Here is a 16,438-nt window from a genome sequence, read left to right on the forward strand (position 1 = left end):
AGTCATGACTGAGGAAGTGAAACTTAAACAGACCAGAATTTTAAAAATTTGGGTGAACTGGAACAATAACTGGAACAGGAAAAAATTATGAGTTGAAGCCCTGCTAGAAACCTAATCTCCCTCTTAGAGAACCAGGGCAATGTAGGCGTTGCATAGCAACCAAATCTCTTGCCCATCAGATTTTGAGCGGAGTTGGAAACAGCAGTGCACTGCTCAAAGATGGTGGCCAACTGTGCTACTTTGAATGTGTGTGTTTTCCACAGCTCTGGCAATAATCCGATCTCAAGGATCCGGCTCCCAAAAGGTCTCACTATGCCTCTTCTGAGTCTCCCATTCCAGGGCTTAGACCCCTAATTTTTCCTATTCTAGTTATTGTTTCTGATCATCCAAATTGTAAAAATTTAGGAATGTTCTGGTTTCACTTAACTGGCCATGAGTGAATTGGTTCTAACTAGTTTGAAGCCCTTTAGGTGACTGGTAAACTCCGCCCTTTACAAGGCTATCAGAGCTCTATCCTGACAAGTGTTATTTTGTAAGGGTATTAGGCTCCTGGTCACTAGAATAGGAGCCCTTGTGGCACAGCGGTTAAGTGCTGCTCAGCTGTTAACCAAAAAGTTTATGGTTTGAATTCATCAGCTACTCTGTGGGAGATATGCTTCTGTGAAGATTACAGCCTTGGAAATCCTATGGGGCAGTTCTATTCTGTTCTATAGGGTCGATAGAAGTCAGTGTTGACTTGATGGTCATGTATTTTTTGGTTTTTGGTCGCTAGATAGGGGGCAATGCACCTCAAGTGCAGTTACCACTCATTTGTCAGTGGAGCTTTTGTGTTGTTATTATGTTAAACAGGTTTTAGTGAAGCTTCCAGTTTCCAGACTAAGGCAGATTAGGAAGAAAGGTTTGGTGATCTACTTCTGAAAATCAGCCAGTGAAAACCTTGTGGATCAGACAGGTTTGATCTGCAACTGATCATGGGGGTGGTGCAGGCCCAGGCAGCATTTCTTTCTGTTGTGTACAGGGTTGTCATGAGCTGGGGGCTGACTGGATGGTAGCTAACAACGACAACTGGTCATTAGCTGAAAAGAACAACCACATTTCGCAAACCTGTCCTCTGATGAACACACATACTCCTGCTGGATGGTGTCAAGGCATCTTTGTTTCTTGAGTGTTTTAGATACCAATTCTTGCCCTTTCTGTTGTGCCTAGTAACTAAGATGCTGTCAAGAAAATACAGCAGGGCTTCTACGAGCTTAGAAAGAGCATTTTAAAATATTGCATTAGCCTTTTGTCCCTTCAGTCTGTTTTTCCTAGAACAAATGTAATCTTAGTCGCTACAAATTCTGTTTAAAACAGCTTTTCTGGTGAGTCACCTAGAGTTAAGCTGCAGATATGGTATTGTTTTAACCATGTCAAGCTGGAACTGTTAGCCAAGTTCTAGTAACTACTCACTGGGGGGAGTTGGTGGTGTGCTCTCACATGTGTTTTAAGGAGGATTCTAAACTGGCCAGAGAGAAAGAAATGCCTCAGATGAGCAGGTCGGGGTTATGAGAAAGGCCTGAAAGAGCTTCGGAAATGTGACGCGTGGTCTCTGCAGCCTCCGTGTTCCTTATAACCTGAGACACATGAGGGTGCTGCCCTTCAACCACACCCTCCTGCTGAAGTGGACAGAAACTTAGGAAACTCTTCAGGAAGCCATGCAGAAGGGTCGAAGGACCCTGCAGATGCTCTGAGGAAGAAATTAAAGCTTTAAACAGAGCACCTTGCCATGACTTGAAAGGTCATTATCTAGTTCACACTTACATCAGACTCTAAATATTGTCAGAAAACGGATATATTTGCCAGGGCTGCGAACAGTAAAATTACTCAAAATAGACCACAGAAATCTTCAAGGCCGGTGCAGCCAAGGCAGGTCACGGTATTCAAACCCGATGCTGCTTTGTGAGAGACCTCTACGGGAATGACAAACAGCAGCTGCTTATAGGAAAATTTATACTCACGGGCCCTCCAAAATTGCAAAAACCTTTCAAGTCACATGAATGGATGCAATCTTGTCTCTCCCCCTTCCACCAAGTGGAAGTGGGGCTGAAAGGGGGAAGCTCCTTCTCCTCAGTCAGACACCAGCTGTACTTTGACCTCTGAATGCTCTGCCCTTCCCCCTCTCCATGATGCAGCTTGGTGGCTCCTTAGCACTGAGCAGCAACTATCAGCTTTGCCCTCCTGCTGGTCCCACCCTCTGCTGGCTAAGGCCAGGTCACCTCCTGCCAGGCAGCTGCTGGGTGAAAGTCCAGAGCAGCTCTCCCGAATAAACAAGTCAAACAAAGGCAGTTCCCAGCACTGGATGGGGCTGTACTCCAGAAGACTATTTGCAAATTTGTCATTTGGAACTCGGAAGACATTCCCCAGGAGGAGAAATGTTATGCATGTGGCAAGGTTCCCAGGTTAGCCCAGAAAACTGATTTAACCCAGAATGGACTTGGAAAAAGTGCTCTCGAGTGGTAACAGGTATGTAGTCTCTTCCCTTTCATTTATAGGCATTTGCTGACCTAGGCATGGTGCCAGTTACTGTGGAGGATTCAAAGATGCCTCAGTTTTGTGGGGTGAGTTGATTTAGCAGCTCCTGGGCACCAACACTGTGGCTGAGACCTTCCCAGCTTTATGAAACCCCCGCTCTGCTTTCCCACCTAGATGCTTTAGGCTGAGGGTGATGGGTTGACAACTCAGGCTTTTCTTTAGCTAGATTCTTCCAGATAGCCTGGGGTAGAGCCAGACAGGCTTAGGTGAGAATTCTAGCTCTACCACTTACACAGATGTATAGCCTCTCTGAGCTTCAGTTTTGCCTCTACAAAATTGGGATAATGTATGCTTTTTATGCTTAAGAGGGTCCTGGGTTTGTCTTCCAGAATCTATTCTCCTTCTCTTGGTAACTACCATGACTTTTGTTAGGGTTTCCATATCTTCTCACAACAGACCACTCCACTCCTACAGACTTCCAAAAAAACCAAACCCTTTGCCATCAAGTCAATCCTGACTCATAGTGACCAAATAGGACAGAGTAGAACTGCCCCATAGGGTTTCCAAGGAATGGCTGGTGGATTTGAAATGCTGACCTTCTGGTTAGCAACCCAACTCTTAACCACTGCACCACCAGGGATCACCTAGAGGCTTAGGCCTACTACAATCCTATTTCCAGGCCATCATTGTAGACCCAATGGTAAGAGCTGGGCTAATTCAGGTCAACGAGCTTGCTGAAGTTTGCTGGTTATTTCCAGAAAAAATAATGTTCCCTTTCTCCTGCTGGGTAAGAATGGGAACATATTTGGTTCCAGTAACCACTGAAAGCTGCTCTGAGACTATGATGGGAGCCAGCCCTAGATGGATGGAAGAGTAGAGAGATAGAAGACAAAGAGAGAACGACTTGATGAAGTTGTTGAGCTGCTGAATAGACCTACCCTGAGCCTACTGCTGAATTGACCTACCCTGAGTTCTACTTCTGTTGTTCCAAGTGTGAGCCAAAAATGTCTCTCATTGTACTATTTTGAGCTGAGCTTCCTGTTTCTTGCAATGGAAAGCATCCTAACTGATACACTACAACACAGTCTTTACCACGGGTATTAAATGAGTTAGAATACAGTATTTAGCCCACAGCCTGATTTATAGATATACTTCCCCCTTCAGCCCAAGAGCATTAGTGGAATAGATCACAGTTTCTCAGGCTTTGGTTGGGGGTTGCGAAGAACTGGGTCTGGCTCTGTAGACCCCCATCAGATCTTAGCCTGGCTTGGGAGCTTAGATATCTTGCCTGGGCTGGGAGGTGTCCTTGGTGGGCTGGCTCTAGTTTTAGAATCAGTCCCTTTGGAGGGAGTAGGCCTTGTAAACCTGAAGCTTTCCTCACCTCTGGGCAGGTATATATATACAATGAGGGGTGTGGTGCAATGGATCACTTTTATGTGGCCTTTCTCATCATGGCCTTGTAATTCCCACTCAAGCTATTGGGTTAAACCTCCCCTCCAAAAAAAAAAAAAAAGACACTGCCTTAAGTCGATTCCGACTCATAGTGACCCTACAGGACAGAATAGAACTGCCCCGTAGATTTTCCAAGGAGTGCCTGGCAGATTCGAACTGCCGACCTTTTGGTTAGCAGCCGTAGCACTTAACTGCTATGCCACATGCCACCAGGGTTTCCAGCAATTGGGTAGGACTGTGTAAAGAAGGTAATTGTGGTCCACCAAGGGGATTGGCCAATTTTGCCATCCCCCTGGGCTTGAAAAGAGCCATCGCAGACATAGGAAGGAGAAAACCCCACCACCACCAAGGAAGAACAGCCAGGAGCGGAAAGCAGGTCCTTTGGACCTGGGATCCCTGTGCTGAGAAGCTCCTGGACCCAGGAGACAGAGTTGTAACACTGAAGACAACGAAAAGTGGTGGCAGAGAAATGGCAGCAGGAGAGACCAGCAGGAGAGACTGGTAAGAGAGACCGGCAGGAGACGGCACAGTGGGGTTCCCAGCCCACAGAGAAAGAAAGCTGAGTGCCTTTGGGCTGAGGCTTACTGGCAGAGTGGGGTGCCTCTGGGCGCTTTTCGGCAGAGCTAAAAGAGCTTTGTAATACTTGCCTGAGCATGGGAGTGGCCGAATGCCAGAGAGAGGTATGCTGGCAGCCTGGCTGGGAAGAGGCTGTCCTTATAGAACAGCTGTATCCTGAATGTCCCTGAGCCTGAATTGTAACCCATTACTTCCCTAATAAACCCCATAATTGTATGGTCTGTAAGTTCTGTGTGGCCATTGCAGTGAATTACCGAACCCAGCACAGAAACAGAGAGTGCCATGGGAGGGACTGTTCATATCAGAATTGGTAAAGATGGTAGAGAGAGGAGGTATGTCTGACCTCTCCCTCATAAGAATCAGCCTTGGGCTTTAGATCTTTATTCTCCCTCCTCCTTGTGAATTTAGAGGAAGTCAGACACAAATTCCAAGCCATTTTTACAGGACAGTTGGGTGACAAAGAGGGAAGGAAGTAGAGAATCTTTATTTGCTAAGGAAATAAGGAAAAGATCTTTTGGATCAGGGTTAATTCTTACTTCCGTTTCCTCCTCTCTTCTTTACACTTCTCACTTCCTATTTTCACTAGAGGTGGAGAAGAATGGTAAGTCAGAGTTAGCAGAGATACCAGTTTTCAAACTAAAATGTGAATTTAGACTCTTATAGGAGGTTGGCAAGTCTGGTCTCTTGGAGTCTTTGCATGAAGAATAGGAAGTCTAGGTGGGGAATCCTGGGTCAAGGACAATGAGTTGTGTTGTGACTGTGGCTGGAGGGAAGGAGTCATCTTGGGTCACACAGTGGCTGTAAGTCGGATTTCCTGTCAATCTATCACCCCCAGATTTAGGTCCAAGTCCCTAGGGAGAAGAGCATGCAAGAAAAGAGTAAGTTAACAAAAAGCTGGCCCATTGAAATCTCTGTAAGAAACCTGGTTCACATGACATTACTGCTTTGTATTCTTGGTATATAAGAAGGGTACAGTTTATTTGACCCATTTTAGCATACCGCTTTTGAGATTATGCTAGGACATAGAACGGAGAAAGTGTAACAAAACATTACTTCACAAAAACAGGTCAGAGGGTACCATATTCCAACAGTGAAATGGAAGACTAGAAGTGAAAATAAAACTCCAGTGTGATTTGACTAGAATAGGATCCAACTGCCACCCCCTTATCTGGACACTGGATTTATGACTGCGGTCAAGGATTGCCCTCGCCTTTGTTTTTGTCAGTCGCATTCCACTAAAGCCTCATAATGAATTCATGGTCAATTAAAAGCCCAGTTTTTTTTTACATGAACTGCTGCCAAACCAGGAATCCCCGTGAATTTGTATTACTGATTTTTTAAAGAAAATACAGAATTTTACTATGATTCTTGTTGAATTCCATGTTGTTCAGATTGTTTCCTATTTTGTTTCTTTCATTGATTAGCCATTACTCTAAACTTTGTGTAACTTCTTCTTCATTCAAGTCATATATAAAAATGTTGACTAGGGCAGGGTACAAGAGGGGTTCCTGTGACTCTGTGTGGATATCTTCCTACCAGGGACACCCAGTTATTAGTCAACCCTCTATATTTATAGCTATTTAGTCATCTGCAAAGCTGTCTAACAACACTTTCATACCACTCACACTCCCCGCCTTATCCATCACAGGTTCATGAGAGCTATGCCCAATGTTTTACTGAAATCAAGTTACCCTGTCTTGGGCATTTCGGCCCCTAGCAGTCTAGCACTGGCACAATACCTCTCATTAATGTTTATAGAATTAAGGTCAGTTCCCCTGATTCATCAGCCTGATAACCATATATTAAAAAATGGAGTCCTTCCACTATTATAAGAACCCTAGAAAAAGAGCCAAAATGCGACCTTGAGTATATCCCACCTAAATTTAGGAACCATCTCAAGAATAGATTTGACATGTTGGACACTACTGACCAAAGACCAGATGAGTTGTGGAATGACATCAAGGACATCATACACGAAGAAAGCAAGAGGTCATTGAAAAGACAGGAAAGAAAGAAAAGACCAAGATAGATGTCAGGGGAGACTCTGAAACTTGCTCTCAAACATCGAGCAGCTAAAGCCAAAGGAAGAAATGATGAAATCAAAGAAGTGAACAGAAGATTCGAAAGGGCAGCTTGAGAAGACAAAGTATTATAATGACATGTGCAAAGAGCTGGAGATAGCAAACCAAAAGGGAAGAACACGCTCGGCCTTTCTCAAGCTGAAAGAACTAAAGAAAAAACTCAAGCCTCGAGTTGCAATAGTAAAGGATTCTATGGAGAAAATATTAAATGACGCAGGAAGCATCAAAAGAAGATGGAAAGAATACGCAGAGTCATTATACCAAAAAGAATTAGTTGAATTAGTTGACGTTCAGCCATTTCAAGAGGTAGCATATGATCAGGAACTGATGGTACTGAAGGAAGAGGTCCAAGCTGCACTGAAGGCATTGGCAAAAAACAAGGCTCCAGGAATTGATGGAATACCAACTGAGATGTTTCAACAAACAGATGCAGTGCTGGAAGTGCTCACTCATCTATGTCAAGTATATGGAAGAGAGCTTCTTGGCCAACTGACTGGAAGAAATCCATATTTATGCCTATTCCCAAGAAAGGTGATCCAACCGAATGTGGAAATTATAGAACAATATCATTAATAACACGTAAGCAAAATTTTGCTAAAGATCATTCAAAAGCGGCTGCAGCAGTATATTGACAGGGAATTGCCAGAAATACAGGCTGGAACCAGAGATATCACTGCTGATGTCAGATGGATACTGGCTGAAAGCAGAGAATACCAGAAGGATGTTTACCTGTGTTTTATTGGCTAGGCAAAGGCATTCAACTGTGTGGATCATAACAAATTATGGATAACATTGTGAAGAATGGGAATTCCAGGAGACTTAATTGTGCTCATGAGGAACCTGTACATAGATCAAGAGGCAGTTGTTTGGACAGAACAAGGGATACCGAGTGGTTTAAAGTCAGGAAAGATGTGCATCAGGATTGTATCCTTTCACCATACCTATTCAATCTGTATGCTCAACAAATAATCCGAGAAGCCAGACTATATGAAGAAGAATAGGGCATCAGTATTGGAGGAAGACTCATTAACAACCTGTGTTATGTGGATAACACAACCTTGCTTGCTGAAAGTGAAGAGGACGTGAAGCACTTACTAATGAAGATCAAAGACCACAGCCTTCAGTATGGATTGCACCTCAACATAAAGAAAACAAAAGTCCTCACAACTTGACCAATAAGCAAGGTCATGATAAATGGAGAAAAGGTTGAAGTTGTCAAGGATTTCATTTTATTTGGATCCACAATCAACACCCACGGAAGCAGCAGACCAGAAATCAAACGACTCATTGCATTGGGCAAATCTGCTGCAAAGGATCTCTTTTAAGTGTTGAAAAGCAAAGACGTCACCTTGAAGACTAAGGTGTGCCTGACCCAAGCCAATCATATCACGTGCATGTGAAAGCTGGACAATGAATAAGGAAGACCAAAGAACTGACACCTTTGAATTGTGGTGTTGGGGAAGAATATTAGATATGCCAGGGACTGCCAAAAGAACGAAAAAATCTGTCTTAGAAGAAGTGCAACCAGAATTCTCCTTAGAAGCAAGGATGGCGAGACTGCATCTTACATACTTTGGACATACTGTCAGGAGGGATCAGTCCCTGGAGAAGGACATCATGCTTGGTAAAGTACAGGGTCAGCAGAAAAGAGGAAGACCCTCAACGAGGTGGATTGACACAGTAGCTGCAACAGTGAGCTCAAGCATAACAACGATTGAAAGGATGGTGCAGGACCGGGCAGCGTTTCGTTCTGTTGTGCATAGGGTCGCTATGAGTCGGAACTGACTCGACAGCACCTAACAACAACAACAGCAGAAAAAGTTTAAACATAGAAGAAAATATTCTTTGATGGTTATGAGGGTAGGGAGAGAGGGAGAGGGGTATTCATCGATTAGATAGTAGACTAGAACTATTTTAGGTGAGGAGAAAGACAACACACAATACAGAAGAGGTCAGCACAAGTGGACTAAACAAAAAGCAAAGAATTTTCCTGAATTCAGCTGAATGTTTCCAAGTCCAGAGTAGCAGGGATGGGGGTTTGGGGGCCATGGTTTCAGGGGACATCTAGGTCAATCGGCATAACAAAATTATTAAGAAAATGTTCTGCATCCCACTTCGGTGCGAGGCATCTGGGGCCTTAAATGCTAGAAAGTGGCCATCTAAGATGCATCAATTGGTCTCAACCCACCTGGAGCAAAGGAGCATGAAGAACACCAAAGACATACGGTAAACATGAGCCCAAGAGACAGAAAGGGCCACATAAATCAAAGACTACATCAGCCTGAGAATGGGAGAACTATGTGGTGCCCGGTTACCATAGAGCACTGCCCTGACAGGGAACACAACAGAGAATCTGTGATGGAGCAGGAGAGCAGTGGGACGTAGATCTCAAATTCTTGTAAAACGACCAGGCTTAATGGTCTGACTGAGACTAGAGAGACCCTGGAGGTCATAATCCCCCGACCCTTTGTTAGTCCAAGATTGGAATCATTCCCAAAGCCAACTCTTCAGGCAGGGATTGGACTGAACCATAAGATAGGTAATGATACTGGTTAGAGTGACCTTCTTGGCTCAAGTAGACACAGGAGACTATGTGGTCAACTCCTATCTGCAGGCAAGATGAGGGGGACAGGAGCTGGTTGAATGGACATAGGGAATACAGGGTGGAGAGAATGAATGTGCTGTCTCATTAGGGGGAAAGCAGCCAGGAGTACATAGCAAGGTGTGTATAAGTTTTTGTATGAGAGACTGACTTGATTTGTAAACTTTCACTTAAAGCATAATAAATAAATAAATATAATTAAAAAAAATGAGTCCTTGCAGCGGCAGCACATGTACTAAAATTGGAATGATACAGAGAAGATTAGCATAGCCCCTGTGCAATCTGCACAAGGATGACATTGAGACCACTACTGTAGAAACCTGAGAAAATGTGTACACACAGAAAGAAACAATCTTTGATGGTTATGAGGGAGAGTAGCTGTGGGGAGGGGAAATCACTAAGTAGATGGTAGACAAGTATTAACTTTGGTGAAGGGAAAGACAACACACAATACAGGGGAAGCCAGTACAACTTGACTAAGGTAAAGCCATAGAAGGTTCCTAGACAGGTTCAAATACCTTGAGTGACCAGGTAACTGGGGCTGGAGGCTGGGGAACATAGTCTCGGGGGACTTCTAGGTCAATTGGCATAACATAATTCATAAAGAAAATGTTCTACATCCTACTGTGGTGAGTGGCGTCTGGGGTCTTAAAGCTTGCGCATAGCCATCTAAGATGCATCTATTGGTCCCATCCCACCCAGAGCAAAGGGGAATGAAGAAAACAAAAGAAGCAAGGAAAATATTAGCCCAAAGGACTAATGGACCACATCTACCACAGCCTTGGCCAGCCTGAGCCCAGAAGAACTAGATGGTGCCTGGCTACCACCACCGACTGCTCCAACAGGGATCACAGTACAGAAGGGATGGCAATAGAGGATCTCGGATGGAGCTGGAGAAAAATGTAGAACAAAATTCAAATTCACAAAAAAACCAGACTTACTGGTCTGACAGAGACTGGAGGAACACCCGAGACTATGGCCCTCAGGCACTCTGCTAACTCAGAAGTGAAGCCACTCCCAAAATCCATCTTTGAGCCAAAGATTAGACAGGCGTATAAAACAAACAACGCATGTGAGGAACATTCTTCTTAGTTTAATCAAGTATACGAGACCAAATGGGCAACATCTTCCCAAAAGCAAAGACAAGAAGGCAGGAAGGGACAGGAAAACTAGACGAATGGACATGGGGAATCTGAGGTGGAAGAGGGGAAAGTGCTGACACATTGTGGGGATTGCAACCAATGTTACAAAACAATTTGTGTACATATTTTTGAAAGAGAAACTAATTTGCGCTGTAAGCTTTCAACTAAAGCGCAATAAAAAAAAAGAATACATGGCAAGGTTAATTGATGAGTCACTTGGGTACTTTGTGTTCTTTCCATTCCTTTTATCTGTTTTTGATAAAAATGTAAAAATGGCACACATTACAGAAAAATAAAATGTAGGTTATGACTAATAATACTCATTTTTCCAATTATCATTTTTCTTTTATAAAAAACAGTAATTTGCCACTTCGTGTTTTTAAATCTATTTTGACCACCTTCTATGACTGTTTAGAATTCAGTTGTATGAACCTCATTCTTTTCTAAGTGCTGACAAATTGTGTGTTTAATTATTTTAGACTTTGACAACACAGTCATTTGTCTTTAAGTTATAAAATTCATCCATTTCTTCAAAATTGTATTGAGCACCTGCAATATGCCAGATCTTGGGTCAACACAGTGAGGAGTTAAAGGAGAAATTGTGGAAGGTACTGGCCCTTCAGGTACAGGCCATTCAGAGGCTTGGCATCTAATAGGAGTCACAGAACCAACATAAAAATAGTGACAGAGCAAGGCTCCATGTATTAGGGCTGCTGCTGAGGAGTGTGCCATGTGCTCTGGGGCCTTGGTTAAATGCAGAGAAAGATAATTCTGGAAGTGGAGGGATGGTTGTGGTGGTGGTGGTATCCTTGGAGCTTGGATCAGCAGCCAAACGATGTCCAGACACCTAAGGCTCCCATTACAGCTTGAGTCCTTCTGCTGACCTTTGAGTTAGGACAGCTTAAACTGATTGACTCTCTGCCTTCAAACAATGGTCAGTTTTTTTCTGGAAGAGGTACTTTCTCTGGGTAAGGACTTCATGTCCCTTCCCTATTTCTGTGGTCATTGGAAAGGCACAGGGTCTTGGTCACAGAGACCCTAACAGAGGAAGGAAGAGGAAAAAGCCAATAAAGGAGAAGCCAACTGTGGCAAACAGACTCTTAAGGTGGTCTTCATGATCCTTGCCTCTGGTATTCACACCTTCATATAACCCCCTCTTCTTGAGTATGGCCATGACCTGTGACTTGCTTCTAACCGGTAGAACATAGCAAAGGTGACGGGATATAGGTGATTATGTCATTATGTTGCATAAGATCATAGTCCTATGTGACTACCTTACATAGTCTCTTGGTCCCTTGTTAGTTATGAGGAGGCAAATGGCCATGTTAGGGAACTATGCCAAGGAACCGTGAGCAGTCTCTAAGAGCTGAAAGTCTCTGGCTGACAGATACCAAGAAACTAAAGCCATTTAATCCTATAATCACAAGGAACTGAATTCTGTCAGCTGAGTTCTGAGTGAGCTTGAAAGCAGATCTTTCTCCATTCCAGCCTCAGGTGAGACCACAGCCCTGGCCAACACCTCGATTGCAGATTTGTGAGATCCTAAGTGGAGGATCCAAGAAGTTTGGAAGAAAGCTACCTGGCCAACTGACTGGAAGAGATCTATATTTATGACTATTCCAAAGAAAGACGATTCAACCGAATGTGGAAAATGCAGATTATCATTAATACCACAGGGAAGTAAAATTTTGCTGAAGATCATTTAAAAGTGGCTGCAGCAGTACATTGACAGGGAACTTCCAGAAATTCAAGCCAGATTCAGAAGAAGATGTGGAACCAGGGATATCTTTACTGATATCAGATGGATCCTGGCTGAAAGCAGAGAATAACAGAAAGATGTTTACCTGTGTTTTATTGACTATGCAAAGGCATTCACCTTTGTGGGTCATAACAAATTATGCAAATGGGAAAAGAATGGGAATTCCAGAACATTTCATTGTCCTCATGAGGAACCTGTACATAGATCAAGAGGCAGTTGTTCAAATAGAACAAGGGGATACCGTGTGGTTTAAAGTCAGGAAAGGTGTGGATCAGGGTTTCATCCTTTTCACCATGCTTATTCAATCTCTATGCTGAGCAAATAATCAGAGAAGTTGGTCTACATGAAGAAGAACATGATATCAGGATTGGAGGAAGATTCATTAACAGATGACACAACATTGATTGCTGAAAGCTAAGAGGATTCGAAGCACTTACTGATGAAGATCAAAGACTACGGCCTTCGGTATGGATTACACCTCAACATAGAGAAAATAAAAATCTTCACAACTGGACCAATCAGCAACATCCTGATAAATGGAGAAAAGACTGAAGTTGTTAAGGATTTCATTCTACTTGGATCCACAATCAACACCCATGGAAGCAGCAGTCAAGAAATAAAACGACATATTGCATTGCGCAAATCTGCTGCAAAAGACCTCTTCAAAGCGTTAAAAAGCAAAGATGTCACCTTGAAGACTAAGGTGCGCCTCACCCAAGCCATGGTGTTTTCAATCACATCATACGCATGTGGAAGCTGGACAATGAATAAGGAAGAAGAACTGATGCCTTTGAATTATGGTGTTGGCAAAGAATATTGAATATAGCAAGGACTGCCAAAAGAATGAACAAATCTGTCTTGGAAGAAGTACAGCCAGAGTGTTCCTTAGAAGCAAGGATGGCAAGACTATGTCTCACATACTGTAGATATGTTATCAGGAGGAACCAGTCCCTGGAGAAGGACATCATGCTTGGTAAACTACACGGTCAGAGAAAGAGGAAGACCCTCAACAAGATGGATTGACATAGTGGCTGCAACAATGGACTCAAGCACAACAACAATCGTGAGGATGGTGCAGAACCAGGCAGTATTTTTTTCTGTTGTATGTAGGGTCGCTATGAGTCGAATCTGACTTGATGGAACCTAACAACAACAAGTGGAGGATCCAGCTAAGCCATGGCTGAATTCCAACCCAAAGAAACTGTGAGACAATAAATGTGTGTTGTTTTAAGCAGCTAAATTTGTGATAATATTTTTACATAGCAATAAATGACTAATATACCACTGGCTGTTCTCTTTTGCCTTCTGTAAAGTCTACAGGAGAAAAAAAGGCAAGAGGGGAGAGTTTGGAGGGGAGTCTCAGCAGTCTCAATGAAAAGAAGTGACTAGACAATGGACTTCTGTGTGAAGCTCTACCATGTTCATTCATTTGCTAAAGGATGTTGAATTGGATGTGTGGACAAACACATCAAGATATATGTAGGAGCCAGGTTTCAGGGATGGATTTGGAAACCACCTTAGATATGTTAAGCAGAGAAGGGTTTAATGTAGGGAGTTAGGTACTTTCAAAATCATTGGAAGAGCTGGAGTAGCTGGAGTCTGAGATTGCTGCCAATTCCTTCAAGAATACACTGCTGTAGCGTGATCTTGGGACCAGGAAGTTGATGCCTCTTCTGTTGTCTCTGCCATGGCCACCACAGTTGCCTTTCAACATCCAGGAAGGTGGTGACCAGTCATTGAAAAGTTGAGATCAGCTGCCTATTTGACTTTCTATACCAATGACTTTGATTGCTGGAAGAAAATGGCTCAAGAAGATGCCCTCTGTTCCACTTATGCCTTCCAAATTTCACAGCTGCAAGGGAGCTGTGGTTTTTTCTTTCCAGCCTCTGTAACACCGGAAGGCACAGAGAAGGGATGCTGAGGACTGTAGGTATATTCAGCACAATATGCTAGATATCAGATACCAAAACATGTGCCAAGACAAATCAACCTGTAGGTATTCAAAGCAGATACCTAAAACTGATAATATAATTCATTAAACTTTTTACCCACATTAAAGGTATAAAATTCATGGGAAAGAGAGAATTTGTAAAGAGAATTTCTTGGAAAAGTTTCACAGTGAGTTTTATAGACATCTATCCCAAGGAATTTCAAGAATCAGAATAGGCTCGATGGCAACTAGACAACATCCCAAGGAATAGGGCTGAGCGCTTCTCTCATCACCTCAGGTCAAGAGAGAAGGAATTCAACAGGATTACTCTGACCCTTGATATATATCCCGTTGCCAGTGTGGGGATGGACTTCCATCTGACTTTTGCCTAGAAAATTTAAAAGATAGAGAGGGTTTGGCTAGCTGCTCAGGCCTTGAGAGTGAAGAAGAGATAGGTGGTTGATTTGGGCAGCTTACTTTTCTAGACTGTGTTGTGGCAGAGAATGTGTGAGCATTTCAAGAGCTGTAGAATGTCACAGGAGGAACAGTCAATTGGGAGAGTTTAGAGAGGCACTCGAGTTGAATCGCTGAAGAGTTAGCTAAGCTGAGAAGGGCAGAGTATGGCATTACAGGCAGAAGAGAGAGCATGTGCAAAGGCTCAGAGGCACAAAAGGGCCTGGGATGTATAGGGAAAAGCAAAATGTTCAATGTGGCTGGGGTGTAATTTAGGGGACAGGGAGCACAAGAAATTGGCTTGGAAAATGCTCTAAGTACAAGCTGTGAAGGGCTTGGTATGCTGTGCTTTAGGGTTTAGTCTTTATCCTTTAGGAACTAGGGAATTACTATAGGGTTTTGTTTATTATGAATAGATTTTATTTTTTAGAACAATTTTAGATTTACAGAAATCTTTGCACTGTATGCTCAGTTTTTTTCTATAAATCTAAAACTGTTCTAAAAAACATCCTCCCAAGAGTTTCTCCATTATCGTACATCAGTATGGGACATTATTTACAATTAATGAACGAATATTGATACATTATTATTAATTAAAGTCCATCTCTTATTCAGATTTAATTTTTACTTAATGTCTTTTTTCTAGGAGCTCATCAAGGATACCACATTACATTTAGTTGTCTTACTATCACAATTATAAAAAATACATAACTCCTTAATATGGCTTACACAGCCCAACAGGATCTGGACCACAGGGCACTCTCTGCCCTCATCTCCTGACACTCTCCTCCTTGTTCTTTATGCCCCAGTCCCATTGGCTTTTGTTTTCATTTCTTGAAGGCACAATGTTTGCTCCCCCTCAGAACAATTTGGTAGGTTTTGCTTTATAGGCCAAGTAGCGGATGAGTTGAGCCTAAACTGAAGGAAGAGGAGAAGGTTAGAGAGATATATATGTAGTAGAGTTGACAAGGTTTTTGGCTGATTGGCTATATGGAATAACAAAAAGGGAAGATTTGAGGACAGTTTGGAGATTTGTAATTGAATGACTTGTACCATTCATGGAGATGGGGAATACAAGAATTTGGAGGGGGAGGATCATGAGATCATGATGACATACTAAGTTTGATTAGTCTCTGGGACACTGAGGTGTTCTTGTCCAGCAGGCAGTTGGAAATCATGAGTCTTTAGTTCAGGAGGAAAGTTGGAATGAGAGTAACTGCCAGACGAGAGATTATGATGGGGGCTCTGATTATTAATTCAACTGGGATAAACCCAAGGGACATATTTGCAGTAATTCAAACCCTTGGCAGTAAATAGTTTAATGTGAACTTCAGGTCAGCAGAAAAATTAAATTTATTTTGGAGACTCTCAGGCAAAAGGAGGCCAGGACTTTTGGGAGGATTTTGTGGTGATTCCACTCGCCAGGCCTAAGCTAATGACTGTTTTTTTTCTACTGGAGTGAAATTTTGGGACTTGAAAAGCTGCTTATTAACTAATTAATATAGCCTCAGAAAAAGTAGCAGAGAGGTTTGGGGTTTGGAAATTACAGAAGTAGAACATTCATGACAGACATTTTTGGTTGGCTCACTCAGCCATTTCAACCACCTTCTTCCTTGCCGCCTTCTACTACGGAGGCAGGAAAGCAGCTTACACAAATTCTCAGACTTCCTTACAACCTAATGTGGCCATGTAATATAGTTTGGGTTAATGAGAAGTCCCTGAGGTGGGCTTCCATTTCTAATATAAGGCAATGAGTTGTGAAGAGAAGCCTTTTGCCTTTCTGCCTTCTTTCATCAAGGAGCTAAGATTCAATGCCTGGAGGCAGTGGCCATTTTGTTACCAAAACAATGAAAGCTGAAAACTAAGAATGGTAGAATAGAAGGATAGAAGGAGCCTGATTCCTTAATGACATCTTGTAGCAACTATACTGGT

The 16,438-nt window shown here is 42.8% G+C and overlaps 1 long non-coding RNA gene and 1 pseudogene across 1 annotated transcript in view; both read left to right on the forward strand.

The window, feature by feature from the left end:
- Positions 1 to 2,272: 2,272 nt before the first annotated feature.
- Positions 2,273 to 16,438, forward strand: part of LOC126079385 (uncharacterized) — a 70,616-nt gene continuing 56,450 nt past the window's right edge. Inside the window, exon 1 of the long non-coding RNA XR_007518205.1 lies at positions 2,273 to 2,502. This is a non-coding gene — a long non-coding RNA (uncharacterized LOC126079385). The remainder of the gene's footprint in view (positions 2,503 to 16,438) is intronic.
- On the forward strand, positions 9,434 to 9,534 carry LOC126081334 (uncharacterized; annotated as a pseudogene).

Source organism: Elephas maximus, chromosome 7, assembly GCF_024166365.1.
Source record: "Elephas maximus indicus isolate mEleMax1 chromosome 7, mEleMax1 primary haplotype, whole genome shotgun sequence".
NCBI lineage: Eukaryota > Metazoa > Chordata > Mammalia > Proboscidea > Elephantidae > Elephas > Elephas maximus.